This window comes from Ambystoma mexicanum, chromosome 4q (assembly GCF_040938575.1).
Source record: "Ambystoma mexicanum isolate Mex_15411 chromosome 4q, UKY_AmexF1_1, whole genome shotgun sequence".
NCBI lineage: Eukaryota > Metazoa > Chordata > Amphibia > Caudata > Ambystomatidae > Ambystoma > Ambystoma mexicanum.
The window spans coordinates 952,487,458-952,507,578 of record NC_090928.1 but is presented as its reverse complement, the minus strand read 5'-3'; the positions used below and the strand labels follow the sequence as shown (position 1 = coordinate 952,507,578).

The 20,121-nt window shown below is 47.7% G+C and overlaps 1 protein-coding gene across 5 annotated transcripts in view; it reads right to left on the bottom strand.

Moving 5' to 3' along the window:
* Positions 1–20,121, bottom strand: part of SYT14 (synaptotagmin 14) — a 1,343,600-nt gene that overhangs the window by 345,312 nt on the left and 978,167 nt on the right. The gene's annotated exons all lie outside the window — the stretch shown is intronic.

The window sequence follows — 20,121 nt, the reverse complement described above, 5'->3', positions numbered from 1 at the left end:
GGAGGACGAGAGAGTAGGACATAGGTCGATGATTCAGGGAAACTCATATTAGTCAGAACAGATAGGTGGCAGGTTGAAAGGGAGCATGAAAGGATGCCCCCCCTTGGGACTAGGGATGTGAACCTGTTGAGCTTCATGCCCCCTGTGGGTGGGGTCGCAATCGGGGTAACCCCACTCTTCAGATCTTCAGAGGACAGGCAATCCCTAAACGGATATAGATGTTCTCCTTCCTTGTCTCAAGGGACTACTTGTTTTGTTGGTTACATGGGAGTTACACAAATGGCTGGTATGGTTTCTGACCCTTTTCAGACACTGCCCTCAGAGAGAGCAGGAGGTAGCCCACCCCCTCGCTGGATGAAAGATAAAGACCTAATCAGCGCTAGCACCAGAAATGAAGGTAACCCGTGGAGCTACAGAGGAGGGGCGACTTCCTTCTGGGAGATGTGGCTGGGGAAAGCAAGCGGCCGCCAGGCATAGTGGAACCAGCCGCGGCCGAATTTGCGAAACACTCAGTATCCCTGCCGAGACACCTACTGGAGAAGCTTGGCCCAGGAGGCTGTTAGACATTGGAAACCGCACGAGCGGTGGAGGAGCCTTGCGGCTAAGAAGAGTTGCCGAAGACCCCCACAAAAGGACAGCGGGAAGGGAGCAACAGCTCTGATGCAGAACCCCAGGAAGAAGCTGGGAGAGAAGAGCAGCGTCAGCCTACTGAAACACCTGCCAGGAGGAGCACCACAGAGACGGAAAGTACGCGGTTGCTCCAGGGACCCGGGAGGAGGACGGAAAGGCCAAACCAGACACCATGTAGGGATGACAATGCAGGCCCCAAAGTGGGGTGAAATAAGCCAGACCTCAATGCAAGGTGAAATAAGCCAGGCCTCAAGGTATGTTGCCAGCAACCAGGCCCCAAGGCAGGCCGTCAGCAACCAGACCCCAAGGTGGGCTGGTAGCAACCAGACCTCAAGGCGGGGCGTAAGCAACGAGTCCCCAGAGTGGGGCATCATCAACCAGGCCCCTAAGTGGGGCTACAGCAACCAGGCCCCGAGGTGGCGTGACAGCAACCAGGCCCTGAGGCTGAGTGACAGCAATCAGGCCTCGAGGTGGGTGACAGCAACCAGGTCCTGAGGCAGGGCGACAACAACCTGGCCCCAAGGCGGGGCAACAGCAACCAGGCCCCAAGGCGGGGCAACAGCAACCAGGCCCCAAGGCGGGGCGTCAGCAACCAGGCCCCAAGGCGGGGCGTCAGCAACCAGGCCCCAAGGCGGGGCGTCAGCAACCAGGCCCCAAGGCGGGGCGTCAGCAACCAGGCCCCAAGTCAGGGCGTCAGCAACCAGGCCCCAAGTCAGGGCGTCAGCAACCAGGCCCCAAGTCAGGGCATCAGCAACCAGGCTGCAAGGCGGGTTGGGAAGCCCAAGATTCCAGACAGGGCTAAAAACCAGGAGATAAATAATTGGAGCAAATACCACTATAGCCTTTGGTGGGGAGCCCGAGGAGAGGAACTGGTATGTACCTACGAGTCAGGGAGATGAGGGATTCCAAGACTGGTAGAAGACCAGAACCTGATACAAGAACCCTGGAAGCCAGGGAGAAAAGAGATTAACCAAAGTCTGATACTTAAGCCAAGGAGGGGGAAGGTGGAAGAGACAACTGGTGTCTTTACTTGAACTGTGAAATAGGACAAGAACACCTTTTTTTCTGATAAAGAGACATTACAGGGAGGTCAAAAATGGGCTACCATTCCTTTTGTTTGAATTCGCGAAAAAACACTCAGTGTCCCTGCCGAGACACCTACTGCAGAAGCTTGGCCCAGGAGGCTGTTAGACATTGGAAACCGCATGAGTGGTGGAGGAGCCTCACAGTGAGAAAGAGTTGCGGAAGACCCCCACAGAAGGACAGTGGGAAGGGAGCAACAGCTCTGATGCAGAACCCTGGGAAGAAGCTGCTAGAGAGAAGCAGCATCAGCCTACTGGAACACCTGCCCAGAGGAGCACCACATAGAGACGGAAAGTATGCAGTTGCTCCAGGTTCCCAGAAGGTGGGCGGAAGGCCAAACCAGACCCCACGTAGTGATGACAATGCAGGCCCCAAAGTGGGATGAAATAAACCAGACCCAAAGGCGGGCCATCAGCATCCAGACCTCAAGGTGGGGTGTCAGCAACCAGGCCCCGGAGTTGGGCATCAGCAACCAGGACCCTAAGCAGGGTGACAGCAACTAGGCCCTGAGGCAGAGCGACAGCAATCAGGCCTCAAGGCAGTTGACAGCAACCAGTGCCTGAGGCAAGGCAACAACAACCAGGTCCCAAGGTGGGGCGACAGCACCCAGGCCCCAAGGCAGGGCATCAGCAACCAGCAGGGCATAGGCAACCAGGCCCCAAGGCACGGCAACAGCAACCAGGCCGCAAGACGGGTTGGGAAACCCACGATTCCAGGCAGGAGTAAAAGCCAGGAGTTAAATAATTGCAGCAAATACCACGAGAGCCCTTAGTGGGGAGCCCAAGGAGAGGAACTGGTATGTACTTACGAGTTAGGGGGGTGGGGGATTCCAAGACTGGTAGACGACCAGAGCCTGATACAAGAACCCTGGAAGCCAGGGAGAAAAGAGATTAACCAAAGTCTGATACTTAAGCCGAGGAGGGGGAAGGTGGAAGAGACAACTGGTGTCTTTACTTGAACTGTGAAATAGGGCAAGAACACCTTTTTTTCTGATAGAGACATTACGGTGAGGTCAAACATGAGCTACCATTCCTTTTGTGTGGGCAAAAGCCCTTATTGTATTGAGTTAGGCTCTTTTTCATTTATAGTGGTAGGGATAGAAATCAGGCTAGGATTGGTTTCTGGACGGCAGAATTTAATTATTTTGTAGGACATCCTGACAAGCACTCTTTAAGACTCCTTTTCTTTCTTCTATCATAGGGCCAAGACGCTTAGGGATAGCTTAGGATTTTGGTATTCAAATAAGAGAACTACCTAAACCAAAATACCACTGTGTCCGTCTCTTGAGTCTGATTTACCACAACAGACATATATATGTTCAAAGGGGACTGTAGGTGGAACGTTTGGAGGTGTAAACAGTATTATGGTACATCTAAAAGAAGAGAACGCTGTGCTGCCATGTCAATCAGCTTATACAATACATGCACTTCAAGTCTTCATAACTCTCACTGGACCATCATACATGAATATGGTAAGTTTTTATGAGTTTGAAGCTTTCGCAGTTACATTGTCTCTTCTTACAAATGGAAGTAAAACACTCAGACTGCAGAATAAATGGCTACCTTGGACATATTTGTATAACAAACACGAATTCTAACATTTTTAATCAATACTGGCAAAGAGAAAGAAAGCCAAACATGTTTCCTCTAGGTATGCGGGTAAGGTTGTCTATGGATTTACCCTATCACCAATTAGCAGATGGAGATTGTTATTGACCCCTTCTCAGCCAGTCAGAATTTTTAGAGTGCAGTCAACAACTACTGATATTGACTGTATTCTAAACATTCTGTCTTCAGAAGCAGACAGGTGAACAGCAATGCTGTTTCAAAATCTATACGTTAGTGAGTATAGCGGAGGCATAAGCTTAACCGTATATATGTTTGTCATGTAATGCATAGACAACCCACACACTCTCCCATCCCTTTTTTTGAACCCATGACTAGATATAGACTACCGTTAATGGAACCCATTGTTTGTAAATGATGACAAATTAATTGTAGAGAACTGTGTTCACACATTAGTGCAGACACTACTTTGCACATGCGGCAACATCACTGCAATAAGGTGATAATCTAATCATGAAATAAGAGGTGTATCCAGAAGGTATTCTTTTTTCTTAACCCTTTTGCAATTTCTTTCTCTATGTAATGATCGAATCACAATTTCTCCATTGTAAATTTTATTTTACTAATTCAATCAACTTTGACAAAGGGGCAAGGCAAGAAATACGCACCACATGTCAGCTACTGTTTAGTTGAGATCCAATGCTAAATGCAGACATATATATTTAATGTAAGCACTGATCAAAAAAGGCTGATATTGATTTAATGTTCAATGCCACCTCAAAATACACCAATTTAATGTAGACTCTGGCCAGCAAAGTCTGAAATGCTAGGTACCTTTGTCACAATACGTTTTTATTTCCTTATAGTCTATTGAACACTGCATGGATAGAAATTGTCTATCACAAGACTAACAAAGTGATGTTTGATGATGTATCAAGGGTAATGTAATTTTCTTTATGAACTATGTACACAATTCAATGTTAAAGTGGTGCAGTCGGTCACATAGGTCTTTGAACCCCTTCATTCATGTATACAGAAACCCATTGGCTTTAGCAATACAAAACAAGGATTTTGTGACTAATCAATTCAAGCTCGTGACTCAGGGATATCCTACTATTTTTCCTTGCTTTGAAAACCATTTTCCACACATGACATACGTTACAATAACTAATCATTCTGTTCTTCAAGAGGGAAAATGCCATAGTGTGCATCTCTGGCCTGCTAATGTTGGTTTTTGCCTTCTTTTACTGTGGATGATTATACTTAAAAAATAAATACTGTTTGTAGATGCTATTAAACTTTCATTTTGAGATGTTAACTAGTTTCTAACACTGCCATCCTGCTTAGTGAAAACATTCCTTTAACCCAAATTACAGTGAAAAGCGACCCCCAGGGCAGATTTATCCTGGTTAAGGGTCATTTTCTGGAACAACTGCTCACCATGCAGCCATCTATTCCCCAAACAGTGCGCAGGAGAGGTCCCTACTTGAGATAATCCCGACGATTGTAGCATTCACAGAAGGACACATCTTAATTGGGGGTGGGGACTTCAATGTAGACACGCAAGTGGGCAAAACTATTCCCACTACTAGAGCGGATTTCTCCCGGGCACTGGGGCTTGCTAATTTTCTCAGGGAAACAGAGACAATAGATATCTGGTGGCTAGCTAATACTGGGGTGACTGACTTCACCTTCTATTCAAATGCTCACAAAGGCTTCTCTAGAATAGACTAGATCTTAGTGCCAAGCGTCCTATACCCCTGCCTGGAAAAGGTATAAATTCATACGAGACTTCTATCAGACCATGCCCCTGTCAGGGCAGATCTGCGGATACAGGGTTTCCCAGCCCACTCCCAAAAATACTGGAAACTACAGGACTCCACCCTGCTAGAGGCAGTCATCAAAAGAGAATTGGGCAAGACCCTTACACACTACTTTAGGGAGAACACAACCAGGGAGTCCCCCATAGCCATAATTTGGGACGCCATGAAGCCGGTAATACGTGGGGCACTGATCAGTGCAGTAGCAGAGCAAAGGAGGATCTCATAACTTCAGGGCTCCAAACTCGAAGCTGAAGTCGCGGATCTTGAAAAAAGCTATAAACAACACCAAACTAGGAAAGCGGAGAGGGACCTCAAAAAAGCCAAGATGGCCCTAGAAATGCATTGGGCAGATAGATTAGCCAGGGCCCTGGCATATACAAAGCAATATTATTACATTAATGGGAACAAGGCTAATTGCATTTTGGCATACAAACTAAAAAAGGTGCGCAATTGAAATAACATCTTAAAGCTCAAGGGGGAGGACGCAACATGCGATTTACTGAGATCAAGAATATGGAAATCATGGTTGAGCACCACAGAGAAATCATGGCAGGACCCCCTAGTACACCCAGAAGTCAGGTGCACTACTTACGTTGCATCGGCAACCCTCCCCCTCAGGCACACCTGGCCCCCCTCGAGCTGCCAATCTCAGTCGAAGAAACTATGGACTCAATTAAAACCCTGAAAAACTCAGCCCCGGGCTCCGACGGACTCACAGACAAATTCTATAAGACATACTCACAGCCTTATTCAACTTGTTTCTCACTACTAAGACCATCACCCAATATATGGCAGAATCACTAAGCATACTCACCCCCAAACCAGGTAAAGACCTGGAGCTATGCTCCTCCTATAGGCCAACCACATTGATGAATAATGACGGAAAGACATTCTCTAAGATACTGGCTTCTAGGCTGAGTAACGTCCTGCCAAAATTAATAGATCCAGATCAGACAGGCTTCATCCCTGGCAGAAGCACCCACAATAATATTAGACGCACAATTGACCCGATAGAATCTGCCGCCAGAAAAGGGGAGAAAATGGCAGTGATTTCGTTAGATGCCCATAAAGCATTTGATCTACTGGGGATACATTAGGGAAACACTCTCTTACTTTGGGTTTGGCCCTAGCTTTGTGGCTTGGACAATGTCCAATTACCGGAATCCCTCCACACAATTAAGAATTAATGGCACAAGATCAGAAAAGATACATCATAACTTGAGGCACACGTCAGGGCTGCCCACTATCCCTGCTCATATTCGCCTTAGCAATGGAGCCGTTTGCTCTTATTGTTCAGCAAAACTTGAACATAAAGGGCCTTATGGTAGGTGAGCGGGAATACAAAACAGCCATGTACGCTGATGATGTCCTCCTCACAATCACGCAAATAGACAAATCTATGGGGGCCCTATGTAGAGAAATCGAGGCCTTTGGGTTGGTCTCTGGATTCAGAGTAAATTATGCGAAATCAGCTCCTCTAGCGATTAACATCTCACGCAAACAGAGAGAATCTTTCGCCCCAAATATCCCCATCCCTTGGGCAGACTCCCCCATTGGATACTTAGGAGTACAGATCCCCAAGAAACTCGAACAACTATACCAACACAACTTTCCACCGACCTTCAAAAAGACCTAAAGCAGTGGCAAAACATGAAATCTCTTGGCTAGTGAAGAAAACTGCGGAAAAAAATAATATTGTCCCAAGAGTGATCTATCACTGTGCAGCTCTCCCAATAAACAACCCGCAGGGAGACCTATCGAAATTGCAGAAAAACATATTGAAATTCATTTGGGTGGGGAAAAAAGCGCATCACCAAGCAAATTATGCTCTGTTCCAGGGTTTTGGGTGGCCTGGGGGTCCCAGATGTGACCAGATATCGCCGAGCTGCTCAGTTCTTTCATGCATTTGCCTGGGAAACCTTGGTAGACCAGCCCGCTGGAAACACATTTGGGAAGCATGGTGCTCAGGACCACTTTTGTCCCTTCCACATATCGCGCCTTCTCGAAATCCAGCAAACATGGGGCGCCTCACAGCCACAAAAAATACAGTATCGAACTGGAGACTTGCAGCGCACAAGTGGGGTTGCACAGGCATGAGTGGCCCCCTTACACCAATTTGGAGTAACCCTGACTTTACCCCTGGCATCCCCCCCCATAGTTTCGCAGCTTGGAGGGTGGGGGGCTTGAGGAGGATTGGAGACTTCTTGCATAATGGTATCCCCCTCACATTCGTAGAATGTAAAACAAAATTCAATGTCCCAGAATCTGAGCGTTTCCACTACGCACAATTAAGAGACTGGATTTCACAAAGTGTGGTTAAGGAAAAAGGTGGGAGCGATCTGACCGTCCTCGAGAGGACCTTAACTACAACTGCGCCCCGGGGTAAAATCTCCACTCTATACCAGTTACTAGATAAAACGGATCCTTCCAGGAAGGAAAAATACATGCTTAGGTGGAAAAAAGACCTGGTGCGCACGCGGGAAATAGAAGACTGGGGCAGAATATGGGATAGACTGCATAACAGCACTAAATGCATTACAAATAGAAGGGTGGTACAAAGTATGCTATTGGTTCTATGTGACTCCCGATATGTTAAACAAAAGCAACCCTGCCATACCCCCTGGTTGTTGGAGAGGATGCGCAGATACTGGCTCCCTGTTGCATCTGCTATGGGACTGCCCAAAAGCCGGAAAATTCTGGCGAGTGGTGTTGAAACATATTAAATTGATCACAGGACTGGAAATCCCATGGGACGCAGGCATAGTATTACTGGGAAACACTGGCAGGGGGCATTCCCATTAACAGGTCAGATAGCAAAATTAATTACCCACCTCCTTACTGCTGCTAAGATTTCCATAGCTCCTTTCATGGAATACACAGAAAATACCGGGGGCTGGCTCGCCTTCCTCTCATGACCCGTTGGCTCACATAGGTCCTAAGACTGTGAGGAGCAATAGAGGCTCACTGAGTCTCTCACAAAAGGAGCAAGTGAGTTCACCCCAGAGGGGAAAAGCCTGGAAAAGTGTAAATGTTCCCCTGTGTACATTTGAATGTTGTGGCTATGTCTCCTATGTGATGTTGCTGTTGTTGTATGTTTTCCTGAATACACCTAATAAAATGTTTTGTTAAAAAAAAGAAAATGAAAAAAGCGTATTCATTATACCAATTTGGCATATCATTTTATGTTTGTCTCATTAAAACAAATAAAAACTGCAGTACGGCAGAGAAGAAAGTACATAGCCTCCTGCGCTGGACAAGTTGTGATCTATGGTGCCGCAAACAACCCAATATCGAAGTACTTCTGTTGGAATGGTCAAGAAGGGTTCCCATGATCACAAAGGGGTTATGTTGCACGCACCAAATTGATGACTGGGGAGTGGCAGTAAATTGGGCGCGAGATTGCAATTTTATATACATTGAGTGTAGGTAATTATGGATGGAAGTGTTACTTTAGTGTTACTGTTGGTCTAGAAATTGATACATATTAGCTTGCATGTGCACAGAAAGATGAAATGTTAAACCCACCAAATATAAAAACATACATGCATAATAATACCAATCCAATGGGAATTCATGAATCTCATAAATGAATCAAAAACACGGTAGTTGGGGGCCCTTTTGCAAAATGCATTCTGATTTTTAAACTGACTTTGCAAAAACAAAGAGGTGATGGCTGGAAGGTTTAGACTTAATCTTAACCACTGGCAATGCTCTGGGCAACCCTCCAGACCACCGTTCTTCGCCTGCCAAGCCATTACAGAAGGGAAAGACCATATGCAAACCAGGCTTGGCTCCACCAGAAAAACTTTTAAACTGACTTTGCCAGGTTTTTAGAAGGCAGAGGGCAGGTTAATGAATAACTTCACAACCTTTGCGGTTAGCAGCTGCACGATGAATTTAAGGACATTCTGGTTTTCTGGGTCTGGTGGTTTGACAGAAGAAAGAATGAGTCATCTAGTAAAAAGGTCAGTTTGCAAACAGGACCAAGGTTTATGATTTAATAGTTCTGCGAAGGAACAGATGAAATCTCGCTCATTGCATTGAAGTTGCATAGAGGGGGTTGCCCATTTTCTTAGGCCGTCAAAAAAGATGAAGCCCGGGGCCATCGTGTCCAGCAGTCAATTGTTTTTACATGTTGAAACTTGAGGCTGTATGTGCTGAAGTAGTGGTCACATCAATTAATATGTTGTTGGGGAACCAGGAGTCTGGGGCAGATGAGGTTGCAATTAGTAGATCAAAGAAAAACCTGTTTATTCAGGCCTTCCTCGTATTGCTAAAATATTCAAGTGGACCACGTGCAAAACACAGTTAGGTTAAAGTCCCTAGGCTAGTTGTTACTCATAATGAATTATGTTATATGTGAATGTTTCATTGTACCATGATGTCATGACCTACCAAGGACCAATTACCCAGCAAAGGCGGACTTCGAACACGAGCAGAAGATGGTCGCAAAGATTGTCAGTGACCAATGAGAAAGAAGGAATTTGTAGAAGATGGAACTATTTTGTAAAGGTTTTGACCAATCATGTTTGGGAGTGAATTGTAATAAAATATTGGGCAGTGTTTTAAAAGTTGCAAAATTCTATAAAAAATGTCAACTGATGTGGTTTGTTGAGATTTGGGTTAGTTTGGTCCTGCAACACCATCTAACTTCCCCCATGGAAAATTGTACAATAAACTTGCTTTATGTACAAAGTGTGCATGCATTCTTCAAGTGGTGGGCACGCTTGTGTTGAGGTGATTAAGAAGCCCGCCCCTACAAATCTGGAGAGCCAGTTGGGAACCCAGGCTTTCTGAGAAATGTGGGGTCTTCTATCCACAATTCTCAGTTGCAGAACCTCACAATGGGGACCAGTCTTCAGTGCACAGTGAAAAAGAGGTCTGCGGATGCCATATTGGTTAAAGGTCTGCCTGCTCCCCAGAGACGTGGTGGTGTGGCCCTGCTGTGCAGGAAGACTTGACAGAGTACCACATCGGAGCGCACGTTTGGGATGTAGATCGTGGGTTGAAATATGGACAAAAAAGTTTTTTGTTTTTGTTTTTTTTCTTATAAAATGCATTTGGTTTACATCTTAAACCTTACATTTATGGTTCAAATCAATTTACATTGTCCTCTTTTAAGATACTTTAACTTTACTATTCCTGTTTGCTACTACTGTTTTCCAAGATGATGGTTTCCCAGAAGTGGACTATGGTAGTGACCATCTTTCTGTTGTTTCCCATTAGGATTTGACTCCATCGTTCTTCTATTTCCATTTCTACAAGGGCACTTTGATATTTGTCGCTGTAGAGCAGTCTTTTTTGATTGAGTGCCTCACATTCCATAATAACATGGTATAAAGTTTCAGTTTTTCCCGATATTAGACAGAATCTACAGTCGCTGTTTGCACTTTTGTTTTGACTCCATTTCCCCAAGACTTCTCTTGTTGGGAGTAGGTTCAGTCTTAATCTCTGGAACATATCTCTAATTCTTCGATCTGGATATAGATTGAGATAGTGTGGTAGTTGGTTGAGTGCTCGTGCCTCTCCGTTGCATTTTAAGTTCAGTTTGTATTGGTCTTTCTGCTCTTGTGTCGCAATCCAATCGATTCGACTGAGCTTCTTTTTAGCGTTTTGTGGCATCTTCGTCAATATCTCCAATGCGATTCCCTTTTTATCACATATGCTCATTGTCACTTCTTTCCATTTGTTTAGTACTGTATCATTAACCTGTAAGTGTGAAGTTCTTAATATTTCCAAAGCCGGTATCTTTTCTTCGCTGTTCAATTTTCTGAATAGATCTATTATTTTCCATTCCATTATTGGGGTTGTTGTTGTTGCTTTGATTTACGAGGTTTTGGTAAGGGTAGACTTGGAGTGTGAGTGTGAAATTAATTGAGGTTGCAGGGTTTGGAAAAGTGGATGTTTTTGATAGAGTGGTTGAAATGTTCTGTGTTGTAAGCACCCCTGTATATATATATTGTACCTAGTTTGTTATTTTAGAGGTGTTATGGGGTATCTCATCCTGCAGGGCCAGTGTGAGGCTTGACCTGATACCTTTTAGTTTGCTTGTCTGGTTGGCTGGAGCCCTCACTTGAAGGTGGGGTGGTATTTTTGGGTAAATCCAACCGTAGATACCTTTCTGAAGTAGGCCTTGACATTCTTTTGTATTTGCTGTGTGGGCAGAGCCCCTCACCTCGATTTTCTTGGTTAGTCGAAGTAGTGAAGGGGAAACTTCCTGTAGTCAGGGAAAGATGGTTTTGTAGTAGAGAAGGCCGTACTAGTGATAAAGAGAGCGAGAGCAGTGGTGCTGTAGTGGAAAGCATTGCACCCCTCCTTCTATGCTCGAGTGGTGGGGATATCTCAGAAATAGTGGCCATGTAAAAGTGAGTAACAAGTAGCTGAGTGAGGTAATGTTAGTGTAAATGAGTACAGTGAGTGATTGAGGGAAACAAGTAAGAAATCGGGTAGGGATAAAAAGGGATAAAAAGGGGGTTAGTTGGGTGAAGAAATTGTCATACCACGGGTTCGGCTCCACATCATTTTATCTGTGAAACTCTTTTTTGATAACTTGGGGAGGAGTATGGAAACTCCATTGAATCATTTGTGCAAGGTGTTGCCCGGCTACAAGGCAAAAATTCTAAAACACCACAGGAGTGGTTTCGGGAAAGAAAGGGGAAAATGATAAATTCTTGGCCTATTGAGGGAACCTATGAAACAGAGATATTGGAGAACCTACATACCTTTTTAACTACAAAGCACAAGGGCTCAAAGTTAGAGAAGCGGTTAAACATCTTGGAATTATAGAGGATGTATGAAAAAGGTGGGAAGGGCCATAATGTTGAAATTGTGGAGGGTGTGGGAATTTCTTCTACACCGCCCCCATATGGGTGCTATCCTTTAACGCCCACAGAAGAGTACACAGACCCTAAGTAACGCCTCCATCAGTTACGATTTCTAAGAACTGGTATTTTGAGGAAAGTGGAAGGATAACTCCTTCAATGGTTAGGTTGAAAACGGAGAGCAGGAAAGAAATCCTATGACTGCTAGGTTAGCAGATAGATTAAGGATGGAGGAGCGAGAAAGAGTGATACCAGTAGTCAAAAGAGTGGATGAAGTATTGAAAACGAGATAGGAAGAAAGGCCTTTTCCTGCTAGGATAGAGCATAGGCAGCGAAGAGTGGTAGAGACACAAGAGCAGGAAAAAATGAAGGAATCACTAAGAATAGCGGAGGAAAAGGTAGTGCTGCTACAGCGGCAAAGAGATGAAGAGCAGGAGGAAATAAGAAGACAGGGAAGGGGTGTATGATATGATATATGTCATTTATAACGCGCCTGTACACAAGTGTTTCTAGGCGTGACAAAGGAGGGAAGACAGAGGGAGGGCAAAACAAATGGTCTTACTAGGCCTTGAGTCATTCAGATCGTGCAAGTGAGATGCGCAAAGTGCAGGGGGAAGTGCCAGTGAGAGGGAAGGGAAGTGCAATCAGGGAAGAATTGCTCTGAGTAAGTGCAGTCAGGGCAGCGTGGCTTGGGTAAGTGCAAGGCAGCAAGGGACTGTACGGTTACAGGTACAGCCCCTAAATGTGCCATAGGCCAGAGGCAGTGCAGGATCAACAGGTCATGGAGGAGCCTGGTACCCAGTGAGAGTCTGAGGGCAGCCAGGTCACCCAATCAGTGCAGCAGGCAGGTAAGCCAGCAGGGAAGAGAGAGAGAAAGCAGAGGTGAAAAGGAAGTCTTGAGCTGCTTCTGCAACTTCCGGTGGTCGGGCTCAAGATTGAGAGGGACAGGGAGACCATTCCAGAGAGAGGCATCTGCAAAGGAGAGTGATCTACGCCCCACTCTCTGCCTGGAGAAGCGTCTGACCCTCAGAGAGTTAGAGGTGGCTGAGCAAAGGGCTTGAGAAGGAAGGTGTTTTGGAAGACAGAGTTGGATGTACTGCGGGCACCAGCCCCAGAAAGCCTTATGGGCGAGGCAGAGGGTCTTGAACTTGATCCTTGCAGCCACCGGGAGCCAGTGTAGTGATTTTAGGGCTGGAGAGATAGTCTCTGGGCTTAAGGAGGCCAAGGACACATCTTGCAGTTCTGTTCTGGATTAGTTGCAGAGGGCGGAGAGTAGAGGAAGACATATTGAGAAAGAGGCTCTTACAGTTTTTCAGCCTAAAGAGAACTAGGGCTCTGGAGATAGTGAGCTTCTGGGGGAAGGTGAAAAAGCAAAGAATACCTGTAAGGAGGGGCAGCTGTTAGTGGGCCTTCTTTGCAAGGTCTGTGATGTGAGGAGAGAAGGAGAGAGTGGAGTCATAGATGACACCAAGGTTTTTTGCCTCGCAGGAAGGCGAAGGAAGAGGGCCCAAGGAGTGTGGCCAGAGTGAGAGCAGGAAAGCAAAAGCAGGAGTCCCAAAGAGAAGGATCTCTGTCTTACTGGCATTAAGGAGGACAACCGCTCCAAGGCCTAATCTGTGATGCCCAGGTTCTCATGGAGTCGTTTAATCAGGATGGCGTGATTGACATTTTCAAAAGCAGAGGAAAGGTCAAGGAGGATGAGGACAGGAGAGGGTGCTAGAGGGACATCCAAGATGGTAGCTCACTAGAAGAGCTCTGCGCGGAACCCCCGAAAATATCCTGAAATATGTGCTCACTGTTGGTTTTTCTCGCGTCCAGTCATCAGAATCTGGACACTGAACGCCGGTGAGGCCCCAGCGAGCACTCGAGACTCCCTTTAGCATCGACAACCCTACTAACAACACTGGGAGTGTGGCTCGAGCTGGAGGCAGGTGCATGACCAACGCCCCCCCCCCTTTGCAGCAACGCCACCCAGCCGGTATAGAACCAGGAGTGCGCCGTAATGAGGAGCCCAGATAAGTCCGTGGGGGGCTTCAAACCTGGCCTGACCAACAAACCTGGCTGCCGGAGAGCAGTATCCAGCGGGACCCGAGGCGGGCGTCAGGCGGAGGCAGTCTGGAGCCCGCCCTGACATACTGGAGCATCTGCGCTGCGCCAACAGATGTGTTCCGCATCGGGCAGCGAAGATCAACCCGAGCGGGCTGAGCAGCTGGAAGCCTCGCTCAAACAAGCTGCCTCGCCCGCCCTGACGGATGGTCTGGAGTGACTGTGCCCTAAAACCGAGGCCTGCCTTGCCTGCCGCGGTGACACAGCGAGACCAGACACCACCGCAGCCAGGACGCCAGAAGAATCACGGGCACCAGGTAGGAGCGCAGTCCGCGCCCTCCGCCTCCCCTACCTGACCCATCGTAGTGATCCTGGGACCAGGACATCGGGGCAAGAATCTCCCGATCTCACGGCCCCCCACCAGATAATCATCGCCGGCCCTGACTGCATAACACTGAAAGCTGAAGTGCTCACTTGAGGCGAGGGCACATACCACTGGCACCAGGCGAACGTGGGGCGGAGGGCAGCCACAAGCTGCCGGGGCAACGAGGCAGTTTTGGGCACATATGGAGGTACCGCCCCCGTCCCCAAATGTTCTGGAGGACACTCGGTATCCGCTGAGCAGGTCTGTGGGAGCGCCCCATCACTAGCAGAGTGCGGGCGGTACTGCCCCCCATCGCCCCAAGGCTGTCTCCAACAACAGGGCCGGTAACAGGAGTCGGCGGACCCAACATACTGCGCAAGGCCAGGAGCGCACCGAAACCCAGCCCTCAGTCCATTGGGACCGCGAATCAGAAGCCACAACCTAGTGACTGGGCTCACTTGCCAGGACTTGGCCCCCACCAAAACATCGACAAACGCGCCTCTGCCTCGCACACAGTCCAACCTATTGCAGATCCAGGCTGCGGTTCCCTCCTGCGAATACTGCATGACAGTCCATCAGACCAGCCCACCATGCCAACTCCAAGTCGTTTAAGGCTCCACGAGGGCCCACAGTCAGCCGGGTCCCTGAAGGGAAGCAACCTATCAAGACCGTCATCGCCTCCCCGAAACTGTGGCACGTACCATCCACCGCTTCTACCAGCAGAGCCAGTGAACCTGTAACCCCCACTGGTCCATTTACTTTGAGAGTCTAGAACACCCATAACTCCTCCTGACAAATCGCCAGCCCCTCCGGGGTACCGGATCTGCACGTGGTCACAGACCTCACCTTGTTGCCCCTCAAGAAGCATGCATACAGTGTTACCACCTGACGGCTCCGAAGTACCGCCATCCTCACCGCCAGCTCCCTTCCTCCCTCAACCAGTGCCCAGTCCAGAATGGGAAAATCAGATAAAATGCAACAGAGACTGTCCTTTGAAACTGGGGCCATAGTAAAGAACCCAAAACAACTGTGTCAAGTGGCTACCCATCCCCCGATCATGGAGCAGGAAGAGGAAGCAACACAGCCCCCAGCATTTGATATCCGAGAAATTCTCCTTGAACTCAAAGCGGGCATTGGTAACATAGACTCCAAAATGGATACCCTGTCGTCCAAGGTGGACCTAGTCCAACACAGCCTGGACAAAAACAGCGAGAGACTCGCCACGGTGGAGCAGAGAGTCTCGGACCTAGACAACAACACCACGTCGCTGCTATCCAGAGTTACGACACTTGAACGACAAATGAAAATGGTGGTTGACAAGAACGAGGACTTGGAAGGGTGCGCCTGCCGAAACAATATCAGACTGGTTGGCTTGAGAGAGCAACTGGCCAAAGATGGAAGAATTTACGAGAAGTTGTGCACTGACCTTTTCGGGGAGTCAGTGTTCTCCCCGCTTCCCCGCTATTTGTGGTGGAGCGCGCACACTGGGTCCCATCCATCCCCCCGATCCCTGGAACAGCACCTCGCCCCATAATAGCAAAGCTTCTTAACTGCAGAGACTGTGACACCATCCTCAAACTGGCCAGAGTCAAGGGAGACCTGCAATATGATGGAGATAAAGTGCAGATCTTTCCAGACTTTTCACCAGCGGTACAAACATCACGGAGGGCCTTCACCGGGGTGAAACGCTGTCTGCGCAACAACCAAATGCAATATTCAATGGTATTTCCGGCCAAGCTGCGAATTCTGCACGCAGAGAAGACTCAGTTCTTTACTTCACCCGAGGAGACCAACTCCTTTTTAGACAACATCGGCTGCGGCCCCCTGCGTGACAATCCGAGACCACAGAGAAGAGACAGGGGAGGAAGAGATCCACCATGAACCCATAGCCAGAGACCAATTTGAGAATATCATGTGAGAACACGAACGTTAGATCCTCCACGGGGGTTGCTGCTCTTGGAGGGCACTGGCGCCCCACGCTCAGCACGGTTTCATTTTAGCCTAAAGAGGGGGTAGGGTATGTTAGCGGGCGAGTTGGGGGTTGCCCGACAGGGAGGGAATAAAGGGAAAGTTTATAAGAACTGCTATGGGAATGCGCCAACCGATCCCCGCTCCTCACCACTCCACGATCCCCAGAATCTTTATGGCCTCTTCACCCTGATGGGTAGACCAGGCACTCTCCTACCGCATTTTCCACATTGCCAGCCAATTCCAGGGGAAACAACCACACAAACTCAACCTAAACAGAACTGTCACATGCACGATTCAAGGTAGCTACATGGAATATCCGAGGTGGCAATCACCCGCCCAAAACGAGAAGGATCCTACAACTCTTCAAGCGACACAAAGTGGATGTAGCCATGAACAAGGAGCGCACCTCCTCCCTAAGACCGAACATCATTGGGCCCGGAACTGGGGTTGTCATTGATACTTCTCCTTGTATTCGTCATATGCCAGAGGTGTGGCCATCCTTATTAACCACAAATCCTGTTTCCGTCTCATAAAAACAGAGAAAGACACTGAGGGTAGAGCACTCCTGGTGAAGGGAGTCGTAGCCGGGAAAGAAATAATTTTTGTAAACTCCTATGTCCCAAACATAGATGGAGCAAACAACTTTGACTGGGAGCTCTCACATCTCGCAGAGGCAGGCACAGCAGCCATCATTTGGGGAGTCGATCGGAACACACCACTGGATCCACAAAGAGACAAGTCTAAGACCACAACTACTCAACCATCTAAAGCCAGCCTCCAGGACCTGGAAATCTGCAGGGCCTATGGCCTAGTCGACATATGGAGACACAATAACTGGGATGCAAGTGATTACACTTTGCACTCAGCAGTTCACAATACCAGCTCACATATCGATTACCTCCTGGTCTCTTGAGGAAGCCCACTCCAATGGGGAACATGTCAAATCCTCCCTAGAACCTTCTCTGACCACGCTATAGTCACACTAGAATGCAACCCCCTCAGATGTCAAACGGAACCCACCACAATGGCGATTCAAACCCGGATCAATGTCAGATCAAGTATTTGCAACTGAACTACGAGAGGAAATCACATCCTTTCTGGAAACCAACCAAGGCACAGTCTCCTCAGCAGGCATACTCTGGGAAACACTGAAGTGCTACGTTAGGGGTGTGTGCATTGCAAAGGAGAATGGAATATTGAAACTGATCAGAAGAGAGCTGACTACTAGTGAGGAATGCCTGCGAACTCTGGAACTTCGATGCTCCACCTCGAACGAACCCCGCACCCAAGCAGAGCTCAAGGAAGAAATGCTGAAATTCAGGGCCACAGCGGAGCAGGAATTGAAGTTCCTGGGGTGAGGGCACCAGGTCCGCCAATATGGAGAGAGCCAAAAACCAGGGGCCCTATTGGCCCGCCGATCGCTGCGGAGAGGAAACCGACACTGGTGGAGAGAGTGCGCACATCGCAGGGCTCACTCGTACACAGAGAGGAAGAAATCGTTGAGGATTCCGAGACTTCTACCAAAAACTATACAGTTCTAAACACGATATAGACACTGAATCTCCCTGTAGCTATCTAGATGACACTGAACTGTATTGGATGGAGAGAGAACTCCGAGAACCCCTAAATGAACCCATTACAACCGATGAAATCTTGGATGCCATAAAAAGTCTGCCCAATACCAAAGCCCCAGGTCCCGACAGATTAACAGGGGAATTTTACAAATCTTACGCAACCATTCTGGCCCCCTCCTCTTGGGGGTGTACGAGGAAGCGCTAGAGTCCAGGATTCTCCCACAAACCCTCTGGGAAGCCAATGTAATCCTCCTACACAGAACAGGCAAACCCCCTGAAGACTGTCCGTCATACAGACCGATCTCGTTAATCAACCTGGACAAGATCCTGGCAGAAATTCTTACCAAGAGACTATTCCCCTTGATGCTAGGTCTGGTATTAGTGGAGAAGGCAGGCTGTGTGGCAAGGCGCAACACAATGTTTGGTATTAGACGGATGTTTGCCGCCATGGTGGCACTCGACCCTACCCACCAGGCGATTGCAGTCCTCCTCGACGCAGCGAAAGCCTTCGACTCTGTCGAATGGACCTTCCTGTTCGCTGTACTTAAACAACTAGGTTTGAGGAATCACTTTGTCAGACTAGTCTCCCTACTATATAATAAACCCCAATCGTACATCGTTCTAGGAACAACGAGATCCACCCATATAAATCTACACTGTGGGACCAGACAAGGCTGCCCGCTGTCGGCACTAATATTTGCATTGATAATGGAACCTCTAGCTTCAGGCCTACGTACGCGCCAACTCCACAGAGGTCCTTCCATAGGGCCTCACAGGCTAATCATATCCCTCTATGCCGATGACGTGGTACTATACATCCAAGACCCCAGTGAAAACTTGAATTCTGTCATGCGCGAAGTAATCAAATTTGGCGCTGTCTCCAGCCTAAAAATGAACCACTCCAAATCGGTCATATTTCCCCTAATACGAGCCGCTAGTGCATACTCTGACGATTATGGGTTGAAGTGGAAGAGTTCTCAAGTAAGATACCTAGGGATACTAATGTCCCAAAACTACCAAGATATATTCCGTGACAACTACGAAACAGCATTAAAAACACTTCAAGAGAAAGTAGATAGATGGAAAACACTCCCACTAACTCTGTGGGGGAGAGCTTCGCTAGTCAAGATGGTGATCCTTCCTAAATTCCTCTACTTGTTCACTAACATACCACTGTTAGTACCACAATACTTTCAAAAGAAAGTCAGGAGTCTAATTCTGGAATTACTATGGGCCGGTAAACCAGCAAGGGTGTCCTACACGACACTTATTCTGCCAGTGTCCAGGGGTGGCCTGGTACTCTCCGACCTAGAACGATACTACTGGGCTGCGCAGTCACATTCCCTTAGCTACTGGTACTCCACACAGTTCATTAGATCACACATTCAAATAAAACGAGCCCTAGCAACACCTAAGCTACTGAGAGCAGTCATTATAAGTGAGCTTCCAGTGCCCCACTCCACACTGAATGTAGTTCTAGCCTCTTATGCAGTCTGGAAATAAATGGCCCAGAAATACATTAGTCAGACCAGAATCTCCCCTCTTCTACCTGTGAAATTTATACCAGGGATACCACTAACTACAGAAAGGGTCTTCCACCAATCGGCTGATTAACTACACATAAGCACACTGGGGGACCTGTTCGAGGGATAAGCCTTCATAATACCCCGCCAGGCAAACGAGAGAGGTAGTGTCACCGCTCTAGATACAGTCACATACTTTAGGATTCGATATACGCGGCAAGTATTCCTACCTTCATTCCCACAACAACCACTGACGTGGCAGCTACTACATAATGTGATCCAGGCACAGGGCAAGGGCAGACTGGTCTTTTTAATATACAAATCCCTAATAGCCGATACCGTATCTGCAAACGCACAAACGAAAATGAGATGGGTGCAATCCCTAAGAATCCCGATACCTGAAGAGGAGTGGGCATATATTCTACGGCAAACTCAGAAAGTAGCACTGAATTCACGCTTCAAACAAATTCACTTCAATTACCTCCACCAAATGTACTATACTCCGGCTAAAAGCTGCGCGCATCAACCAGAGATAGCAGCGTCATGTGAAAGATGTAACGCCCCATCAGCCGTCTTCCTCCACTTAGCCTGGGACTGCCCAGCTATAGTCTTGTTTTGGACACAAGTCCTCCAAACAACGGCAGCAATAACCGGGGAAGAACTACAACCCATCCCTATAGTTGCATTACTTGGGATGACGATATATCACCCACAACTAGGA